The sequence below is a fragment of the Platichthys flesus genome, chromosome 7, assembly GCF_949316205.1.
Source record: "Platichthys flesus chromosome 7, fPlaFle2.1, whole genome shotgun sequence".
Classification (NCBI taxonomy): Eukaryota; Metazoa; Chordata; class Actinopteri; order Pleuronectiformes; family Pleuronectidae; genus Platichthys; species Platichthys flesus.
In genome coordinates this window covers 21,068,521-21,090,787 of record NC_084951.1, presented here as the reverse complement: position 1 = coordinate 21,090,787, position 22,267 = coordinate 21,068,521, and the positions used below count along the sequence as shown (strand labels likewise).

The window sequence follows — 22,267 nt, the reverse complement described above, 5'->3', positions numbered from 1 at the left end:
CATCATTAGAGAGAAACACAAACACACCATGCTGCATAATTCCCTTTTATTTAAAGCCGGAGTCTCTCTGCAGTGAAATCACCCCTCTCTCTTTCTCTGACATCCTGTCCTCCATTTCACTGTTCGTTTGCTCTCTCCCTCTCTCTCTCTCTCTCTCTCTCTCTCTCTCTCTCTCTCTCTCTCTCTCTCTCTCTCTCTCTCTCGCTCTCTCTCTCCCTGTGACTGTTTCGCTGTCACTTCTTCTCTCTGCATCCTTGTTGCTGAGTATAAACAGGACTCCCCCAGTTTGCCAGTCAGGTCGTCCCACTGCTCTGTTCTCGGTGGCAGGACAGACGCAGCCCAAGGTGACTGTATATGTAGAACACTCCTCAGGAGATGGGGAACACCTGCTCGGACAGGAAGACGCACACACACACACACACACACACACACATATGGTTGTACTTCTATCTTGGTGAGGTCACTTGTTGGGACAATGCATCCCCAACCCGTTTACCCTAACCTTGACCATCACGACTAAATAGATATTCCTTACCCTGACGTAAACCTAATTCTAACCCTAAACCCAAAAACCAAGTGTTAACCCTTAAACAGCCCTTCGAAAAAGTGATGACCGGCCAAAATGTCCTCCCTCTTTAACGGGATAGTAAGATAATTCTGATACTGATATATCAGCCAATAAAAAAAAGATAAATCTTTATATTGATATTTTACAGTTTAACAATAATTTTACCAATAACTATGAATAAAAAGGAAAAAAATACAAACATGACCAAATATATAGAACTTAATGTCTTGAAACTGTCATCAGCGTTCGATTGTCTGCAGTAGTACACAAAAACTAGTTGATGGATTACTACAGAACTTCCTGTGACCATATGGGTCAGTGAGGAACCCATTAAAGTTTGGTGTGGATCAGGGGGCCATCACGACTAAATAGATATTCCTTACCCTGACGTAAACCTAATTCTAACCCTAAACCCCAAAACCAACTGTTAATCCTTAAACAGCTTCTGGAGTTTAAGGGTAAATATTGTAAGAGCAGAATCCGATACCACTGAAGTAACTGGTAACCCAACCCCTCTATCCGCACAGTAGTGAGTAGATAATGAAGTTTAATTTCTGGGCTAACTACCCCTTTAAGGTCAGTGTCCAAAACGGTGCAAGTGCATGCATGCAAACACACAACCGCATCACAATGAAATCTGAAACCCACTGACCATACAAACGAGTGGTGATTGTGGCTGAGGCCTGTTTTGTTGTTCAATTTGCCGTTCATTCGAAGAGACAGGTCGAATGTGATTAACCCTGTCCTTTGTTGTCGGCCATATTTTGAGCCCTAATGTTTCTCCCCATGTACCTTGATGAGATCAATACGGGCTATGATAACCTGGTTTATGCAACATTGATTTGCTATTGAGTCAGATTGTTGCCAGACGGCGCCCAGCAGGTGGCCCTGGGGCATAATCAATTTATCAGCAGCTTTAATCGACAAGGACCTCTGCAATAACGACAGACAACGTGTCCTCAGGTAATCCAATAGAGCCGGCCTCTGACACACCGGCTCTTTATGGACGTCTGTGGATGTTAACCTCATGTGCAGGACGGAGAGAATATGTGCAAACCGGTGTCCACAGTGTCCAAGCAAGGACACCAGCCATCCTCTTCTGGCTTTATTTCTTCCGCCCTCCGTCCTCTCTCCACCTCCACGCTCACCCTCCACATCTTGTTGTGTAGGTGAAGATGAGTTATAGTGGCCACAGCGATGCTCCTGATAGATGAAGGTGAACTCGGCTCTGGCCTACACCAGGAGACTTTAGAGGACACAGGGGCTGCCATCCATCCTCGCAGCCACCTACTTACCCCTAAAAAACTTTCACTGCACACACCGTGGTGCAAAATGGGCTTTCTACACGCCGCTGTGCTTTTATAGAGTGCTCAGGTGCTCCGCCAACATAGTGTTGCATCCTGGTGTATCTCAGAATATATCGCAGGTGATTCTTCTTTAAAAAAACATAACGTGAGGTGAATTCTTGAGTTATCTATATATATGCATGGTGTGTCAAACTGTCAGGGCAACGCATCGCTGCGTCTGGGTTAAATGTGATATGTCGACAGAAAAGATTAAAGGGCACGGGTTTTACTCTGCAGCGCACGCTATCCATATCGTTTACATGTCGTGTACATTGAAAATATATTCATGAGTTTGCTTTCTAAAACATGCGTGTCTCCAGAATCCTGTGTAGCTGCAACATTCCACTTTACTCCCCCGTTCAACCCTCAGTTACTGGTTGCTGTAATCAACCCAGGCAACCCAAAGTCAACATTTCCCAACTTCAGCGTTTGGTGCAGTTCATCTTGCAGTCACGGTTTGACATCCACAAGTATTATCAGTATCCTACTTCAGTGCCACACCTGCTCCTTTATCAGCCGGTGAGCGGCGCCGCTGGGAGATCCCCGAGTCCCACTTCCTTATCCTGCGTGCCCAGGTGTGGCCCTCACCCACATCCGCTATCGGCAGGAAATTACACGCACCTTAAGCCCATTACCACTTCAGAAGGAAAAGGCGCAGGGAAGTGGGAGTCGTCTCATTAGGTCCCTGCAGCATGCAGTTGTTACTCTGTCTGTTCCCACTCTCAAGAAATAATTAATAATGGCAGATTCATTAGGCTGACAACAAACAGCATATAGGTCATGCAGGGGGCCGCTGGTAGGCTGCAGGTGAAGGAAGGTGCCGAGTGTAAATGTTAATGTGTCTTATGATGCTCACTGTATTGAGCTGTAAATCTCCTCCTGCAGAACAGTATAAGAAAAATCCCTCCCGGAATTTATCGCTTCCCTTGCAAAAGCTACAGATTAGAATTATTCACTGCTGCGCCACATTTGGCATTTCTTGATTCATGAGTCGACTGCGTTTTCCTGTCACTGCACTTTTGATGGCACACCAGGAGAGCGTGTTGATGACACTCTCGTCTGTAACTAGATCTTTTTACCAGACTCCGGCTTGCACTGCAGCTCAGTAGATAGTGAGATCCTTATCCATCAGGGCTAGACATGTTTACATGTAAATGACTGTGTGTGTGTGTGTGTGTGTGTGTGGAGTGAGAGAGTGGGTACACGGAGACGGGAGTTTGAGTCTCAGTAGAAGAAGTCATCACCGCTGTCAGCCGGGTTGATCTGCGTGTCATCACGGCTGCTGCGTCGGTTCAGAATCCATCACTGCAGAGGAAAGGCTCTGTCGCAGTCACTATGGAAACAAAATCAGGAAGTGCAGACAGTGCTGCCCCAAAGTAGACGGAGTGGAGGTGGAGAGCGCACACACACACACACACACACACACACACACACACACACACACACACACACACACAAAATAGAAGTTTCCTCCAAGTGCAGAAAAAGAAATAGCAAAAGAGATGGAGAGATATGCTCGGTTGAACAGGCAATGCAATGCTTGACTGAAATGATTAAATTGTAACTGGTGGATGAAGTGTGTGTATGTGTGTGTGTGTGTGTTTATATTTTGTGTGAGGCAGTGCAGATTGGATGAACGCTTCCTATGCTGTCATAAAACATTGAGGTTTTGTACTCCTCTGGCTCTCGTCTCTGTCCGGGTCCCAGCAGCTGAACTCACATGCCCTGGGTTTCGCCCCTCGTGCCTCACACCCGCTCACCCCTCGAAATATTTCCTCTGGTACAAGATCCACTCTGAAAAAGGTGACACACTTGGACTGTCGTCATTGGGCAGTAAAAAAAGTTGAATTATGTAGCTCTCACTTGAAGGGAGGATATCGACTCCAGAGCAAACATATGGCTCTGGTTCCAGTAATCGCCGTAAAACAAACCCTCTCCATCTTCTCCGAGCGCTCGGCTACCCCATTAAACACGGGGCAGGACGCATCCAAATCCAAACTTGGAGCGGAGAACTTCCCCATTTAAATCCCTATTTCCCGTGGCTATGTAAACAGAGCGGTCAATCTTCTCCACCAGCCCCCACCATGTGACAGACTGTACTCTGCTGCACCATAATTACAGCATTTTTCATCAGCAATGACAGAGAGAGAGAAAATGGCTCCTGCACGCACATCGGGCTCGTTGGTCTTTCATCTGGCGCCAGAGAAGGTGAATTCCTTTCGGGATAATCAAGCAAAGCATTGTGAGAAAAAAGGTACAACAATAAGTTAATGGAAAAGCAACAAAACAAACTCACACTGGAATTCTCCAAAATAGCATTCTGCTTATTAACAATCCGACCGAGCCACTATTTCCATTTAAGTAATTAGAGATCTCTTTTTTTTTTCAACCAGACTGGGGTTTTGTGTCGTGTTGGGAACAGAACGCCGGTTCTTCCATTTAAAGGACCTGGTGTCTGGAGAGAGGAGAGAAAAATCCGTCGAGAAGCTGAAGTCGCTTTACATTTTAATTTAGGCACAAAGCTGAGAGGACGCACAGGGAATCAGGTTACAGAGCAAAATGAGGAGACAAGTCTACGTTCATTCATTCATTCCAATGAGTGTATTAGTTTCACCACAAGGAGACCATGTGATGACTGTGTCATCGTTCTGTAAAGTCAAACACTGTATTTCTTAGATGCAGTATGTATGTCTGACCTTTTCTTATTATTATTAGTGCATTTAAATATCACTAACCTTTAGTTTGTGCATACACATGATACATACACACACTAATCTTCACTTGTGTATGGGCCCGATCTATCAATACATAGCATTCCAGTTAGAAATGACTGATACTCATCTTATCGATGCTGTAAAATGTTGTGATCTCTTGAGCACGGCTTCACACTCCCTAGATGCTATTTCTCTGAATTGTGGCCATTCACACGAGCCTTCTCCTTGCATTCATATTTATGCAGCACTCCAGTGTTCCACTCAAATCGTGCTCCCCTGGAGTCCTCGTTCATTTAATGGAACTACCTCTCGTTTCCTCAATAAAGAGAGGCATCAGCATCTTTCAGCCGGTCTGCAGGGCTCATTTAAAGGGCCCAGGGCACAAGATGCCTTATTTCTCCACAGGCCGCGCTTCCTGCTGATAATTATCCTTCAGGCTCTGCACCACAATCCAACATGTTCTGCTCAACAGTGAGCCGCCTGTGGATTCTCTCCAGCTGTAATCCATGATTCTTGTGTCTTTTGGGGATTATATGGTAGGGGGGGGGGGGGGGGGGGGGGTTTCAGCATCTGACTGCAGGAGTTGCGGGTGCAGAGGACACATTGACGGGGGTCTGCGGAGAAGAGCAGATGAGATTAGTCACATCTACATCAGCGTTATCGTCTGTAGCCAAGAGAGAAATGAACTCTCGTTAGACACCAACACGGTGCAGTGCCTGTTCGGCCATATCTGCTTTGTTGTCTGGACTGGCCGGAGTCCAACACTGCGTCCCCCAAATGTCTGTGAGTGAGTGATGAAGTTACAGCGAGGCTCACCTTCCTCTCTCTCTCTCTCTCTCTCTCTCTCTCTCTCTCTCTCTCTCTCCAGCGAGAGGCAGAGCTGCAGTTTTTCTGAAACGAGGCTGTGTGACAAACAAAAGCTTTTTCTTTTTTTTTTTTTAGCATGCCCCGCCGCACTGAACTTTTTTGTGTTTTACCGGACATAACCCCCGGAGGAGGTGTGGTATGTGTGAAATAAAATGTGTGAGTCGACCGAACCGGACATTGAACACACTTCATTCTGCCAGTTGCTTGGTACAAAGCCTGTGTAATGTCCATCGGAGCAGATGTGTAAACAGACGAAGGGCGACAAAGCAGCCGACACTTGGCAGAATGCAGACCCAAAGCTGTGGCGCCGTGAATATGCTAACTGGTGTACTGTGATTCCAAAACAGTTTCCATCAACATCCTCTACTTTGCACACTGACTACATGCCACCATGGAGCTATGTACTAGGTTTTTAATCTGGAAGTAGTTTCACTCTTAGAGGGGGCTGATAAAATGATCTCCATTTGTTACTTCATGTAATTTATTTTAATTTTCTTTTTGGCACGCACTGTTTTGGCAACAAGTCTCAATCCTTGTTGCTTTATTTCCAAACAAAACTTGAGCTTTTGTCTTGCGTGGGTCTTTCAACAAAATTCAGTTCACAGTTTTGGACTTTATATTCACGATGTGCAGGACCCTTACTCCCCTCACTGATTTGATCACATCAAGTCGCCCGAGATTCATGGAGCCTGCACTACCAGGCCTGTGTCCAGGGGGCTCCGATGGCAGATGTTTAATAAAGAGTGAGCCTCCTGGAGTGTTATGTTTTAGTGAGGGGAGATTGGAGGTTTGAGGCTGTTGTAACAAACACTCGTCCCCCTCCTCGCTCTCAGTGGGCGCTAAGCAGTGTGATGGATTGGGCACGAGGAGTGTCCGCTGGTTTAATGGCAGGTCCAAGGCAGCCGGAGGAGACGGTCTTAATCATATTTGCCTCCTCATTACCCTCCCGTCTGCTGCCTCAGTGCTGCACTGGGATCTCAGTGGTACCCACCTTCCCGATGCTGGAACAACACATCGCCAAACACTCGACAGGACGAACGCTCCTCGGGAACACATGCTGTCTCTGAGAGCGTTTGAAAGCAGCCACACAAACGTAATCTGTGTACAATACCCAATTCCCTTGACTCATTTAGTTCAACGTCGTGTCTAAATGGTGCTGAATTATGTAAAAGTGTTAATTGCTACACTGGTGAGACTTCTCTTTGTATTACTAATGCAACTCTTTTGCGATTGAGATGTCACAGCTGTGATCTAATGCCAGCCCTATAGTGTACGACATTAACACAGAATCCGAAAGCCGCTACGTCTCAGAGCATTAGAGGAACAGGAGTCGTGTGATTCAGCGTTCGCTTTGAGGAGCAGTGGCTTGTCCATAATAAGCAGAGGGGTGACCTTGATGACGGAGTGCTGGGGATAGACAGCTGGTTCTTATCTCCAAGGAGACCTGCTGGAAGTCTGCTGTGTGACAGTGATGCTTATCATTCATTTAGCCATGACCTCATCCTCCTTCACATGCCAGCTCAACAATTGCTGTCTCACTGGGCCCAAACATCCGAGCAGGGAAAGAAAAAAAGACTCGACCGTCTGTCTGTGTAATCCTTGAGCTGCGTGTAATTCACCAACCTGTGAAGTGTCCCAGTGTGAACTTCATTTCTTTTGGTTTTTCACTCTCAGGTCCAATGTGTTTTAAATTGATTCCTTCAGGTCAGAACCCGAATGGGGTTCTCGGTATTCGGACTAATCAAAGAGTTTGTTGTGCTTAGTGCTTAGTGCTTAGTGCTTAGTGTGTGTGGGGGGGGTATATTCAGTATTCAGGTGTAGCAGCAGCCGCACCTGAGTAACAGTGAAGTGAATAGATCAATACTGAGAGAATTAGCAGCTGTAGTAAGTTGCTGTTTTCTCCAGAACAAAGGTTCATGTCTTAATTTCATTGTTAAAGTTTGATGTATTTTCAGTGTATGTACTTGACATTGATTGGTTCGTAGAGGGGGGGGGGGGGGTGCATTAGATGTTGGTGTGTTGTCACTTTTGTTTTGGAACAGAGTGCAACAGGCAGTCTTTCCATTTAAATTGTCAAAAACGAATGAACCGGTTCATTTAGTTTGACACGGTAGTTTAGTTGTGGTATTACCGAGAGCAACGTTATCCTTCCGCTTCTTCTTCTTCCCCTGTTGTTTGAGGCCTTCTCAACATCCTGTGGTTGATCCTCAAAAAGAATCCAAACTCTCCGAATTACCCAAAGCTTGGTTTAGTTTGATCTGAACCGAGACCACAGGCGCCTTTTTCCTTTCTTTTGATTTTGATTTGGACTAATTTGATAAAAGCCTGGAGGTGTGAAAGCGCCCCTCAGTCGACATTCAGTCAGTGGATCTCCTCTAAAATGTGGTAATTCTTTCAATTAACACATCTTTTGTGTAATTTCAGGAAGTGCACCCTTCACTCAGGCCCCTCTCTCATTTTCCTGTCTTTTTGTTTTTTATTGAAACGTCTCCCCGCTTTGCCGCCGTGAGCAATGTGAGGGGGCTAATTGTATTTCCAGCAACCTTGTTAATGACAATGTTGTAATGGCTTTCAGCTATTATTGAATTGACTTTCAACATTGCCATTTTTAATTTACACAACTGCCATTTGCTTAAAAGCTTTGCCTGTGTACTTCTGGACAAGCTGGCCTGGTTTAATATGTGGGTTTGATAACAGGTTGAACGCTGTGAATAAAATTAGAAGACTCCACGGCGGCAGGTTTTCCACATGTGTTTCGGCTTTGCTGCAGTGCATTTTATTTTATGAAGTATTCCGGTGTCATTCTTGTTTGTCATTAGAAATTCTTCTCCAGGGGATGTGAAAACCTAAAAGAAAGTTCCAAACATCCATTAAAAAGTGTTTGTGCTTATGTCCTCACATAATAGGAGATAGGCTTCCCGTAATTTAATGCAACCATGAACTGCAAAAAATGTTGTTCAACTTTTGTGAACATAATTTATCCGTTACAGTTGATGTAATTTAAAAGTCTGTTGCTGAAGAAAGTGTTTTTTTGCAGTTTATGTGAAGTAGTTCACAGCAAAACAAATGAGAACGATCCCACATTCTATTATTTTGATTTTGAATGACTTTAATGCATTCAAAAAGTATTTACTAGATCTTAAAAGCATTAAGGGAGGTCTTAGTTTGTACTGTTTCCGTGTTGTAGTTTCGTGTTTATCGCATTAACACTCTGCTTGACGATTGATAGTTCCTATCTTTGCTTTTAGTTTGCTCCTTATCTTCGAATGAGGTGGTGAGTCAGGTCTTTGAACACTCTGAAAGGTCACATATGATTCTCCCCATCTACTGATGACCACCAGAATCAGTCTGGAGTTCTTGCAGAGCAGCATCTGGGTCTGCATCCATTTGGACTTGATCAAACAGGCTTATGCTCCTTCTCTAACCCTAACCCATCTCATTGAAGCCTCTCGGTTTTCAAGAACCTCTTAAAGTCACTTTAACAATCACCACTATCGCCTACTGTGCACTATTAGGTCACTTCTTTACCTGAGCTCCTACACTTCATCTTATTGAACAGATGTACTACTCCACGCTCACTTCAAGGTGTCCCACTATACTGATGCAATAGTGCTTGGATTATTCCAAAAGTGTGTGTGTGTGTGTGTGTGTGTGTGTGTGTGTGTGTGTGTGTGTGTGTGTGTGCTTCTTTTTGTTACATATCTTTGACCTTTTCCAGCATTAACATTGACCTTGTCAGATCCGCATGGCACCAACGCCCAGTCCTACTGTGGCTAAATGTAATATCTGAGGTCCTGGTTAAGGGATAAGGTTTTGGTTAGACTGCAATGAACAGCAGTCAATGCAAAGCTTTGCTGATCAAACCTGCGTGTGTGTGTGTGTGTGTGTGTGTGATTGGCAGTGGTGTGTGTTGGGTGTGACAGCGAGACAGAGGCTGCTGACTGGGCTGACTGAGTCTCTCCTTTATCCCATTTACTCTACAACTCTGTCTTCATCTTACTCTTCACTCCGGCAGGTGAATATATGTTAGTTTTCTTAACTTCCTGTCTTTTTATTGTACTAATGGTGCTTCATAGCTGTTCGCCATCCCACCATCTCAGGCTTATCCTTCTCACTTATTCCGGTGTCACCATGGGAGGGCCACAGTTCTCCCTCCAGAGGACAGCAGGAAGAGCAGATCAGTTATTGTAAAACAGAGGATAGGATCGTTTTTCTCTCTCCAGCATTTGCACAGTAGTTTGGCTCTGAAGTGAGGGAGGATGGAGAGAATAACAGAGAGACGTTTTTGATCGCCAGAGCCAAAACAACCCATCGGGTGGTCCACCAGTTTTCTAAGATCACAAATTGCAGTAGTTGAGCTTCACCAGGATTCATTCACTTGGTCTTTTATTCTTGAGCTGTTTCTCTTTCCAACTGACTAACCATCCTTTTCCACACACTGGGCGATTTAAGGCTTCCCTGATACGATGATGGGCCTCCGGTGAGCTCCCGGTCTCAAGCTGGATTTGTTCTTCTGCATTAGGGTCATGCAAAGGCGGCTGGAGGTACCGTCAGCTGGGATAATCATCTGCAAAAAATACAATTATGCCACAGAAGGTACTGTGATCATGCAGTTTTAACAGCATGTGTCGTACATGTGTTTTCTGCTGATAAAAGAAGGGTTGCTGGTGATAAAAAAGTTACGACACAGTAAGTTGAGGGAAGTCTTAGCAATTGCTTTTTATGGAAAAGGTACAGTGGGTAGAATTTAGTGACACCTAGTGGTGAGGTGGCGTGTCGCTGATTCAGTTCAGTTTTGTTGAATTTTCATCAATCTCCACCTCAAAGTGAGGAATGGAGTAGACTTGTGTTTCATTTGGCTTAACACCAGTACACACCCATTCATACAGTGCATGAATGCAGCACTTTCTCTATCACACATCACGCACACACTGTCGCCACAGCCATTAAGGGCCATTTGGGGTTGAGTGTCTTGCCCAAGGACACTTCGTCAACCGGAATGGAGGAGTATGGGACTAAAACCACCAACCTATAACTGATAGTAATACATCTGGGAACATTGGAGGAGATTTCCTGTGTAATGTGTGAATAGAAAAACTGTACTGCAAAGCGCTTTGATTGGTCATCAAGACTCTAAAAGAGTTATTTAAAAATACAGAACTCCTCCCATTACCATTTCCACTGGAAACTCTGCCTCAGTCACTCAACAGCATCTCACACAGTAAATAAATAACACAAACTCTACTCTGCTGGAATTCACAATGCATGTTACGCCGATGTTATGTTGCAGTGGTGATGTGGCCACTCATCATGTTAAATCCTATACGCTATGAACGCTCTATGAATAAATTCCTCCACTGGAAGCTTCCACGACAGCACCACTGGTACAACTTGGCAGATAAGACTAAATCTGGCTTTAACAGTCCGGGCTGCAGCACTCAGAGTGCGTAGCGTCTCCCTGCTGCCATCTAACCCTCCTCAAGCTTTAGAAGCTGTCCGCGGGTCTGAATTAGACATTCAGCTGTAGCAGCCGCTGTAGCCCTCTCTGCCGGCCCCGGGGCGGCTGTGTGTGGCTGTTTTTCATGTTGCGCTATCGGCATCCACAAGTGCTTCATAGAAAAGCCTGTCTCAATGCTAAGTTGTTTGTGTTCGCAGATTCTGCAAAGAGTGGCGATTTCTTGCTGGTCTTTGCACAGTTGGTGTGTTGTTGTCTGATATTTTTGGATTTGAAAGGAAGCGGGTCTAGACTGTTCCTCTGAGCCTCAGACTCTTGTTGACTCCTCGTCAAGAAATCTATCAAAAAATATTTTGCGAAAAATAAAAATCTCTCACACCACGGGCTGAGGATTCATTGGGTAGTTAACCCTATAAGGGGGGGTGGGTCATGTTTGAGCTTAATGTAGAAAGTTGCTCTAACAACACAGTACTCATGAGAAGCAAATTGATGTCTCAATTATTTAAATTTTCAAACAATACTGGGACTTTTTACTTGATTCTGAATTGTGATATTTTGGGAAAGTTAAAACTCATTTGTTATGTGATGTTCTAAACCCAGTGAAAGCTAATTTTTAAATTTGACTTGAACTGACTTGACCACGGAGGTGGTTATGTTTTCACCCCTGTCCCTTGGTTTGTATTTTACTTGGTGGAGGGATGGAACCAAGACAGATTTGGGGTAGAGGACAACAGGACGGAACCAGGGAATGTCTCATCCCTTTCTTTATCACATTTTCAGCCATTTCCCATGAAATAATGCACCAAGGAAAATGTATGGCACTTTTGTCTATGAGTATGAGCAATTCGGTGCAGCTTGATTGACGTTACTGTCGGGCTTCGTGGAGGTTTGTAATCTGCTGAGTGCCATTAGCTGCACGTGAATTATCTGCTACTCCAAGAAGCACGACTCAGTCTCATCACACGTGTCCCTGGGAGGTTTGTGCTGCTTCACATGATTGGCCTCACCTGCTGTTATTGCTATTATCAATTTTAAAATATTATTTTTCCTTTGCACTAGACCTTTAGTGTAAAGATAAACAGCATTTAAAGGGAAACACAGCATTGGATTTATACAAATATTCATTCATAGGATTGTATTGGAATTATTCAATATTTAACACTCAAAATTGTTAATTGTACGGGTAACACATTGTGAATAGTTAAGTAGCACCCACCAATTTATGTTTCTGGTTTGTATTTCATTAACATTTCATACAAAGGGGCATACTTGAATTATACAGTGAGAACAAGTTTGGTTAAAGCAAATGTGTACAATTTTATGTACTAGCACTTAGTGCTATAGTCAAACTAATAAAAGGAGCAGCTACTGCAAAATTGGCCATGACGCATTCTGCTGTTTATTTCTTTCCTTGTCTGTTTTATTCAACTGTGTATTTACTCTTTTTAATTAAATCCACAAAGACCTTTCCTGGAAATGCAAAAATATGTCCATTTTCGGAAAGTCAGACTAAAAGCATTGACCTCTACACTCTCACTAACGTGTCGTTTTTAAGCTTTTTTCTCATTTATTAACATTAACAAGAACAGGATAGTAGTAATATTTATCATTACACTAAAGTGTACTCGAAATGAACAGGATGGAGATGCAGAGTGGAGCCTGAGGCGTGTGTGATTATTTGTTTCCTGCTCAAACCACGTCTCTACTATTAAGGTCTTGAATAGAAGTGCGCAGAGTTTCAAAATAAGAACACTTGATATGAAAATGTGTGGGTGTGTATATATAAACGAATAAATATTGTAAGCAATACACAGTTATTAAGGAATGGAAAAATGCCAGATCTACATGCTCCCATTGCTCTGATAATGGAAATTGTAATATTTGATGCTTCGTTATGAACCATCCTGACCCTCAGGTCTTCTGGAACAGGTCTGCTCTCTGTCCCCAGAGTCCAAACTAAACATGGAGAAGCAGCGTTCGGTTTTCTATTGTGTGGAACAAGCTCCCAGAGAACTGCAGGTCAGCTGCAAACCTTAGTAGGGCCTTTTGTATTGTATGTGAAGCACTTTGAAATGCATCATTGCTATACAAATAAACTTGCCTTGTCTTTATTGCATATAGGATATTGTTTTGTGATATCATTTATTCCAATTTAAGCTCCTTAATGGTAGAAAACAAGATTCCGACACTAATAAATCACAGCTGTTAAATCTAAAGGTCGGTTTGAGAATACCTCACCTCTGTCTCCCTTTTCATTCTGCCAGTCCAGGATATGTTTCCTGTTGGTTCGTGTAGGTGACAGAATCTATTCCTGTAGATTTTCTTCTTTCTTAAAATATATTTAATGAGCATTTTTTTCACTTTGATTTAATAGATAGGTTTGTGGACAGCAAGTGTAAAACGGAGGAGAAACAACAAAGTGCAGAGCTTCCTCTCTTCGCCTTCGATTGACAGATTATATAAAGAAGAAAACTACATTTACTCGTCTTTCATTTATCAGTTGTATTTGACTTCACATGTATTTGTCGCTGCCGTCATTATTTTGATGTTGAAGCTTCTTGTCTTGTTAGTATTCTACTCAGTGTGTGTGTGTGTGTGTGTGTGGGTGCTTAAATGTGTTTTCTTTGTGTGTTTCTGCTGATTATAAAACGCATCAATATTTTATTTCTCTCAGTAAACTAAGCAGTTCTTTGCGAAATTTTCACCTGCAAAGTATGTGTTATTAAGTAGAGTGGATACTCTTCATCACTGTTTTTCACACAAACAATATCTCTGATGGAGATCTGTTAGATTTATGAAAACTGTGAACTGGACGAGGGTTTAGGCAGCAGAGCTGAGTCAGGAGTATTAGCATAAGGGGCTTTGTAAGGACATTATGCAAAGTGAGCACTTTTAACTATTGTGTCTTTCTGAATACTATAATCAGACTAGCCATGGCTTAGCTGCTCATCATGGCTGATTCAAAGACATAAAGAGGATGCGAAATCGCAAATCGTGAAGTAAAATAACTTAGTATTATGTAGAGCAACATAATCAGACGTTGGATTAGTGGTCCTGGTAGAAAGGGATAAGTGAGGACGTCCCGTAGGTCACTCAGACAAAGTGTTTATTTTTCTTCCTGTAAATGTCTCCTGTGCTCTTCATTACCCATGCCCCTTTGCCTCCTCTTTCATTCCCTCTGTCTCTCTGGTCATATAATGTCATGTCTATATCATAAGGTATTTTCATGCATGGCATATTTGAAAAACAATTCAATGTGAGCTGAAAGTAACCTTTTGTTATTTAAAAGGGACAGTGTACATATTATATGAGCACAATGGTTCATATGAATGTACCAGAGTTAGTCTCTTGGACTAAATTGCATCTGCAGTCCCGGCAGGTTGATTTTAAAAAGAGAACAAACAAAAAAAACAGATAATTTGCATATGTATAAAAATAAAAATAACTCATGACACACTGAGGCAAAAACCACAATAGTTAGTACAAATCTAACAAAAGCAGATAAAGTAAGGAATTAGATTAGCATTAAAAATAATACCCAACATGATGGCATATTTGAGTATTCTGTAACCATCGTCTTACAGAGTTTCAAGTTATTTGAAAGTTGTGTAGTTCCTTAATTCCATGGGCACTGTGTTAAAAAAGTAAAAAGGCTGACTGTGGAATAGGAGCCAACAACTGAATCCACATCAGTAGAGCGGTCCGGCTACACACAGTCAGAGAATTCTCAAAGCAGCAAATATCTGTAAACTTTGTCGTGCAACAGGCAGCTCTCCCATGGGCAGTACGACAAATCTGTTCAGTCACTGTAAAGGGAGGCATCCGAAAAGAACAAGCTGGGAGTGTTTCCCTCAGAACAGCTCAACCTCTCGTCCTGAAGCAGAAGTTATAAATGATTCAAAGAGGTGACGGAGGATGTCACAGTCTAGCTCAGGGCATGAAGGCGTTTAAAGCTGTGTACAATGAGTGATTTAAGACGCTGATGCTCACTTATAATGAACACTATTGAAAAATATGATCAAAGTCCCATTTTAGTTATTTTAGGAAATATCATCCCACTACTTTTATATTGTTTGCATTTAAGGGTATTGTATGCACCCTTTATGTTTCCTCTTAAGTATTCAGCACTTACCCTGGATGTTAGGTAACATATTGAGTTAAATATTCACCAAGTAAAGAAAGGTCGTGGGCAGGAAAAGGGCAAAAATAAAATCAAATTTAGGGATGAGAGATCTCAGCTGTGGGATAAGAGACGTGGAGGAGGACGGTGGTGGGCGCTGCGGCTTCTCATCCACTGTCTGATCTGTGGGTGGCAGCGATGACTGATGGAGAGCCACTCTAACTGAAGGTCATATCCAAAGCCCTGCCATTTTAAACTGCCACTGTCGCCGGGGAAAGGATAAATAAAGCTCAGGTCGGCGTGTTTGTTCACCCCACTTTGTCGATGGAGGAGGGAGCGACTGACAAATGAGGCGGGATGAAGGGAAAGGAGCGAGGGATGCCAATAGATGATGGAGAATTATCTAAGTGGGATTTATCTTCTCATGCTTGTTGTTTTTTTGCCTGAGAGATGCTTTCACGCTGACATTCTCCGATTCATTTTCAGTTTTAATAAAAAATACATGATCCTCCCAATATAAAAAAAAACCTTTTGATGTTTTAAATCTCTGATTCCTGTTATGTTATGATTTATCTTTCCTGCAGACATGGCTACAAAAGGGACAGTGAGCGATGGGAGGAGAGGGACAGTTGTTTCAAATCCAGCTCAGTAGTATTGTTGGTTGTCCCTGTCATTGTTTTTATGAAAGGAAACAGACAGCGACAGGAGTTGCGTAACCATTTATCATCGAATCATGCACGGCCCAAATATGGTGAAATCAATTCCTGGAGGACAATAAATGACAGCAGACGCCATGTTTCTGAGTTTCCTTTGCCCAGATTGTCACAAGGCTTAAGGACAGCAGTCTGTCACCGCTCCAGTGTCCCTGCTGTCTGTCTGGCCGGGACGCAGAGCTATTCGTCTGGCGCTGGAAGCAGAGCTCGGGCCGGAGGTTCTGACGGAGTGTTGTTCCCCCCCGGCGGGACAGAGCGCTCGTGGCCAGACGACCTCGCCGCCCAGCCTCTAATATCTGATCAAGAACCATCTGCTGAGGCTGCCAGAGCCCCCCCACCCCCGTTCCCCTGACCTCTCCAAGGAGAGCCCAATGGGAAATCAAGCTGTTAGCGGCCTATTAGAATGGTTCTGATCACCATTTGAAAGGAAATGCTGCATGACAAAATGATATTATCATCGCGGGGATCCCACAGTCGCTGCTATATTAACTCACAGCTCTTCTCGGCCACACTCGTGCCCTCCCTCTGGTCCTGTGTCATAATTTCCTCCATTCTGAGCACATGAGCCACAGTTTTCACATTTCTTCATCCCCACCTCCCCCTACTACCCTCTGGCTGTGTATTATATCAAAATACTCTCTTGTTTTCTAGTCATTTATGTTTTAAGGAATTTCACACACAAGGGTCTTTATAGTGAAATCAACAAAAAGACACGCGCCTACTGTAGAAATGTTGTGTTGCAGTGGAAACACATTTTATATCGACACGCATTTATTCATGTGCGATTAATAATGCATGCCTCACAAAGAGTACGTAGGAGCTGTTTGAAAGTGCGGCTCACAATGACGCTTAAATGGCCCATGCAAACAGTCCCTGCTCCCGGTGTGTGCACCGTGCGGCACCGTTGGCCAGGCCTCGATAGCAGTTGGTTAATGGGTGCTGTGCCACACAAGAGTGATGCCGCACTTTCCGTTTTCATTTTGTTGCTGTAGTGCAGTAATTAATCCGGCTGAACCCTTTGTGCTCGCAAAATAAATGCTTTCCATTTTCATTAATAGACAACTCATTAGTACATAATGAGCACGAAGGCAGCACTCCCCGCTCTCCCTGAGCAGTGCATAGCGGATGAGCGTTCTCTATACTCTGCACACGGCTAATTAAAACCCCTGGACTGCGTGCTGTCTTGTTTTCTTCTCCTAAATCGGCACATGCGTGTTCTTATGGAGATTTAATATGAATCACGGTACGTTAGCGTGTTACATACCAGTCGGTGCTTGTACAGTGAATTTATGGATGCGAGTATCCTAGGTTTCACAGTAATTTGTGATTGTGAATGGTAAACTGTTATTATAATACAATACAGATCCTCTTTTCACTAGTAGCACAGCAGATATGTGAGGAATGGACTACATTGACAAAACCCATCTTCTTTTTCTCTGCCGGCAAACGTGGTTTCTTACGCGAGCTGGTGATGGTTGTTTGCAAACGTCTTAAGTTATCTTTCTGTTTACAAGACAAGTTTATAATGCATCCTCTGAGCAGCGCTACTTCCTCACAGCAGACTCGCGAGCTCGCAGCTAGCTAGAAAGATAGAGGTAGAAACAAAAACAAGAGCTAACATTGGTTTTGCTTTTTCATCACTGGAGATGGTTCTTTATCAGTAAAGTACCAAAGTTTGATGCTGAACTCGAGGGGGTTGAGGGTGGATGTCATTCTCCCGAAGCCAAAATGACCAAAACATAATCCCCCTGTGTCAAAACTACACTGTACTCTGACGTCCCCCCCCCAAAAAAAATGTAACGCTGCCATTTTTTAATTGAGTTCCAGAAACTAACACGGAACGACGTCTTTCTTTACTTTGTTTTAGTCTTTAATGAAAAAGTAACTGATCTTCAACATCCATCAGCTTTAACTCCAACACGTTTCACTTAGCAACACTCGCCATTGTTCTGAAGTAAGAGATTAAAAGAAGTCGATTTGTAAGACAACAGCTCTTTATGCCATTGTTATTTATATATATATATATATATATATATATATAGCCACTTTAACCAGGATGTAAATTCAGTATTAATCGTGTATGATTCATGGATGAGCTGGACCATTACATAGTCCGGGGAGAATCATTAACACCTGCGTCACTGGTCACAACTGACTGGTGTCACCATCCATCACTTAGTGGCGTCTTTAAGCCTGAACTTTAACTGTTGGCCTGTCACTGTCCAGCACTGAGTGTGATTAAGAGACGAGCAGCTACAGAGTTGAAATTTATCCTAATTACATTGCAGTGATGATATATATCAATAGGGCTGAATCATGTGTAGATAGCACTGCAGCCTGCATGCTTAGCTGCACCCGGTACAGTGCAGCACGAGGCTCACGTGCAGATTCCTCCACTCACACAGGAACAACCTATATTCATATGCTTGCACACTTTCCAGTGGGGATGTAGTTTTCCTTTTTTCTTAAAGCGAGGATTAGCGATGGAGGGATTCCTCACTTTTAACAATGGGGATAAAAATCGAACCCAATTTCTCTCTGTAATTAAAACTATTCCCAGAGCGCGCGGCAGTAAGGCCTTAACTTTAAGGGGTCAATGGACGACATGTTTCCAATAGCAGTCTAATTCAATAAGGCCGGGATGTAAACTGTATGTAAAGGAATGGGTGGGGGGGACTAGAGTTTCAGTGACTGCTGTCGTTAGATTTAACATTAACATTATCAAAGGTAACTGTACAACTTAAGAAACGAACAACAGTCAGAAACTTGAAGTGTCTTTTCCTTATTTCAAATTAGAGATTCTCTAACCAAGACTTTTAATGATACAATCTTCCCTGTGGGCGGCTGTGGCTGAGGGGGTAGAGTGGTTGTCCTCCAACCTGAAGGTCGGCAGTTCGATCCCCAGTCTGAACCATCGGCATGCCGAAGTGTCCCTGGGCAAGATGCTGAACCCGAATTGCCCCCCCATAGAATAACAAAGTACTGCGAATAGATGCACTGTATGAATGAGTGTGTTAATGGGTGAATGCAAAGCTGTACTGTGAAGCCTGTGAATGAGTGGTCATCAAGACTAGAAAATCACTATACAATTACAAAACCATTTACCATTTAGAAACAACTGCTTTACAGCATTGATGTTATCACACTAAACAAGGTTAAGAAATTAGCACCTACAGCTGCGATACTATTCTAGAAGCCGCTCTCCTCCCTGCTGGTAGTTCTCACCGTCGTCATTAAAGTTAAATCCATCACAAAGTGTTTGTGGCTCCAATCTGGTCTGGTGCCGGTGTTTCCGATCTTTCATTTCGACAGTGAGGGTGAACAGAACCAGCTCGTTGCTCACAGAGAGAGAAAAGAAGCTTTCTCGATTATTTGATGAAACTCTGTGTTTGACAACTCCTGCAGTGCAACATGTTCGACAACTCCTCGTGTTGTTTTCATGCCACAGCATCAAACTTTTACAAAATGCCACATCAGCTTGATAGAGAATCATTTGTCTTGGATTCTTGTTGAGCGAGGGATTCTGCTTGAAATCCATCCATCATGTTTACCGCTCATCACTCGAGGGGTAACGAGGGGCAGGAGCCAATCGCGGTTGATATTGCGGAAGAGGGTCAGGGTACACAATCGACAGGTCAACGCCGTATTGAGTGTGAATCCATTGCACATGCAAATCCACCACTGGGCCTCTCTATCTATCTGCTGCTCACAGACTTCAGACCAGAAGACGATTGCTTAGTTTTGAAATTAGATGCTTATATAACGGCTGTAATTGCTCCTTCAACAGCTTTGTGGTTACCACTGCTTCCTGCTGTGTTTCGGGAGTGAACTTTCCTGCGGCTGAGGAGAAAGACAATGGTTTGCTGCCTCCAGCTCGCCACTTAATGTGTCCATGGCAACCTCAGGAGCCGCGAGGAGCAAACTCCACTGACGTCTGAAAACCCCCAAATTACACCACACGTCCTCACAACGCAGCTCAGGTGCTAAAAACAGACTCCACAAGCGACTGAAGCCGGGCTCTTTGTTTGGAACAGGAGAACCGTGATTATTTGATCAGTTACCTGTCTCGATGAGGCTGAGCTCCAGTTGATGTTTGCCACATGGGTCGTGTTTGAACCCTATCATCTCTCAGTCCAACATCCCACATCACAGGAGGAGAGAGTTTGTAGTAACGTCCCATTGTGTGCAGGCGTCTTTATGGATCCCTTCTTTTTTTTGTGTGATCCCTCTGAGATCCGGAGTTTTGATATAAACTCATTTTGCGTGTGTGTCGATTTTAACTTGGAACGTTCTCCACTTCAAGCACTGGAACTTCAGCTTTAGTCTGATTACAGTAATCGTAGGCTGTCGTTCCAAGCTCCAAACTTTTACTCCTTCTCTGGTTAATGACTGAGTGCGTGGATTTAATCCAAAAAAATGAATCAAATAGATTTATTTGTTAAAGGAATGACTGATACAATATATGTGATTAGGTTTTGTAATACCCTGTACACATGTCTAATTCCTGTGATTTGGTCTGTGCTCACTTCTTGGCTGCTGTGCTGTTAAACAGTCTCATATAGCTGTTTACCTAAATGAATAATGAATTGTCTCTGAGCCACTCTTCCTTTCCGTTTCTCTTCTCCTCCACTTCTTTCTTTCGACCTCAGTAGAGGGAAAATATTGTGGGACATTCACTTCTTCAGAAACTAGCGTTTCATGTTCTTGGCCGTGCTGCTGGGCCGGCTTAACTTGACGAGACCCGCTCTGCACCGGGGGGGGGGGCCTTTATTGACATGTGGGCCGTTTCACATCAAAACAGCACTCACACATTCACCGCAAATAAGTCTCCAAATCCACGCGAGCCAACGATAGCGGGTGAGAAGATGCAATAATCAATGATGGTGGTTTTCTGTGCCGACACCAATCACCATAATGACTCCGGCAAGTTCCACAGAGGGAAGAAGCGCTTTCATCTGATTATTCACTATCTCCGAGCTGGTGCTTGTGTTCATTATTTATCATATTCAAAATAGTGCTAATAGAGATCATGTTATTACATTTTATTTAAAAATGTCTCCCCAACCCAAATGCATTATACCAGAGTGCAGGAAGGGACACACGGTGTGGCACCCTGCTGTTTACTGCAGGTAGCTGTTCATAGGCCCAATAATTGATTCATAATTATAATTATGCCTTATTAAATTAGTATTAAATCACACTTAAATTGAGATGTCTCTAGCTTTTAATTTGGCTTCGCAGCCTTTTGTTCCAGAAAGTTTTGTCTTCTCATTTACTCAAGTTATAACAACGTTAAAAAATACAGTTCACCCAAAAATAAAAAAATAATATTTAGCTATGATAAATCAGGTATGTTCTTCAGCAAAGACAAAACTCTCCCTTTGTCTTTGCCAAAAAATGTTTCCTAAGCTTTTGGAACTCGTCCTGTCCTTTGTAAAGTCGGCCTTCACAAGTTTAAGACAAGTGCCTGAGCCTGCTTGTACTACAAGTGCTTGGCAGAACATTTCCATTTGACACACTCTAGCCTTTTTTAATATAACAAATGACAAAAAGAAGAAGTGCCGCGGCAGTGGTCGGGACATGTTGGATAATATTTTATCGGCCATGCAGCCACCCTGAGGGCTTTAACAGTGGTGAGAGTCTTTAAGCCTTTGGGGTGAAAAGGAAATGGACCAAGGTTTTTCTTCTTCCTGATAGGGTTGACTGCGCCGGGCCGTGCGAGTGCTTCACTAACTAATTATTTGAAGCCTCCTCTCAGATTAGACCAGACATGCAGAGCTTATGGACAGTCGCATAGCAGACAATCAGACCATGTAATAACCAGAGGGGCCAATGTTTACTCAAATCCACTGTAACACCTCCCAAAACAAAAGTGAGTAAAGCCCTAATGCTCAGTCCAATCCCACGCCACACTGCCTTGATAAACACCGATGCCACCTCCACAATGGACGCCATCTTTACTCTGGCAATTAGACAGAGCTTTGGATTATCACTTCCTCATCCCAGTACACCACAAATCCAGCTGGATTCAATTATTGCCTTCCCATGTCTGTGGCCATTTGGGCTTTTTGGGCACATGGCCAGCCGAGAGGTTTTCTAAAGACTTTGCCGAAAGTACAAAGTAATAAAAAAGAGACAAAAGGACTTTTGTCTCCCTTCGTTATTTATTTATTTATTGTTGTATCACGGCAAGTTTGACAAGTTTATTAAATAAAAATGAAACCTTGGGAGTTTAGGAATACTGTCCTGGAACAATCTAGCAAGATTACAGCATACCACTTCATTCTGTTTGGGTTTTTGTTTTTTAAATAAATGCTCTGTTGTATAAAACAATGTGTTGCAGTCCTTTCTTCCCCTTTGCGAGCGGGCTGTGTTTTGATTTACGCATTCGGGGCCCGGAGTGTCTCCAGTGGGCTCTGAGTAAGAACCCAAAATGCTTTCTAAAAGGATTTGATTTGCTCTGTCCTGCTGCAACTCGGTGGCA

The 22,267-nt window shown here is 43.3% G+C and overlaps 1 protein-coding gene across 1 annotated transcript in view; it reads left to right on the top strand.

Annotated features, from left to right (window-relative positions):
* Positions 1–22,267, top strand: part of LOC133956950 (cadherin-4-like) — a 198,469-nt gene that overhangs the window by 71,148 nt on the left and 105,054 nt on the right. The window lies entirely within an intron of this gene.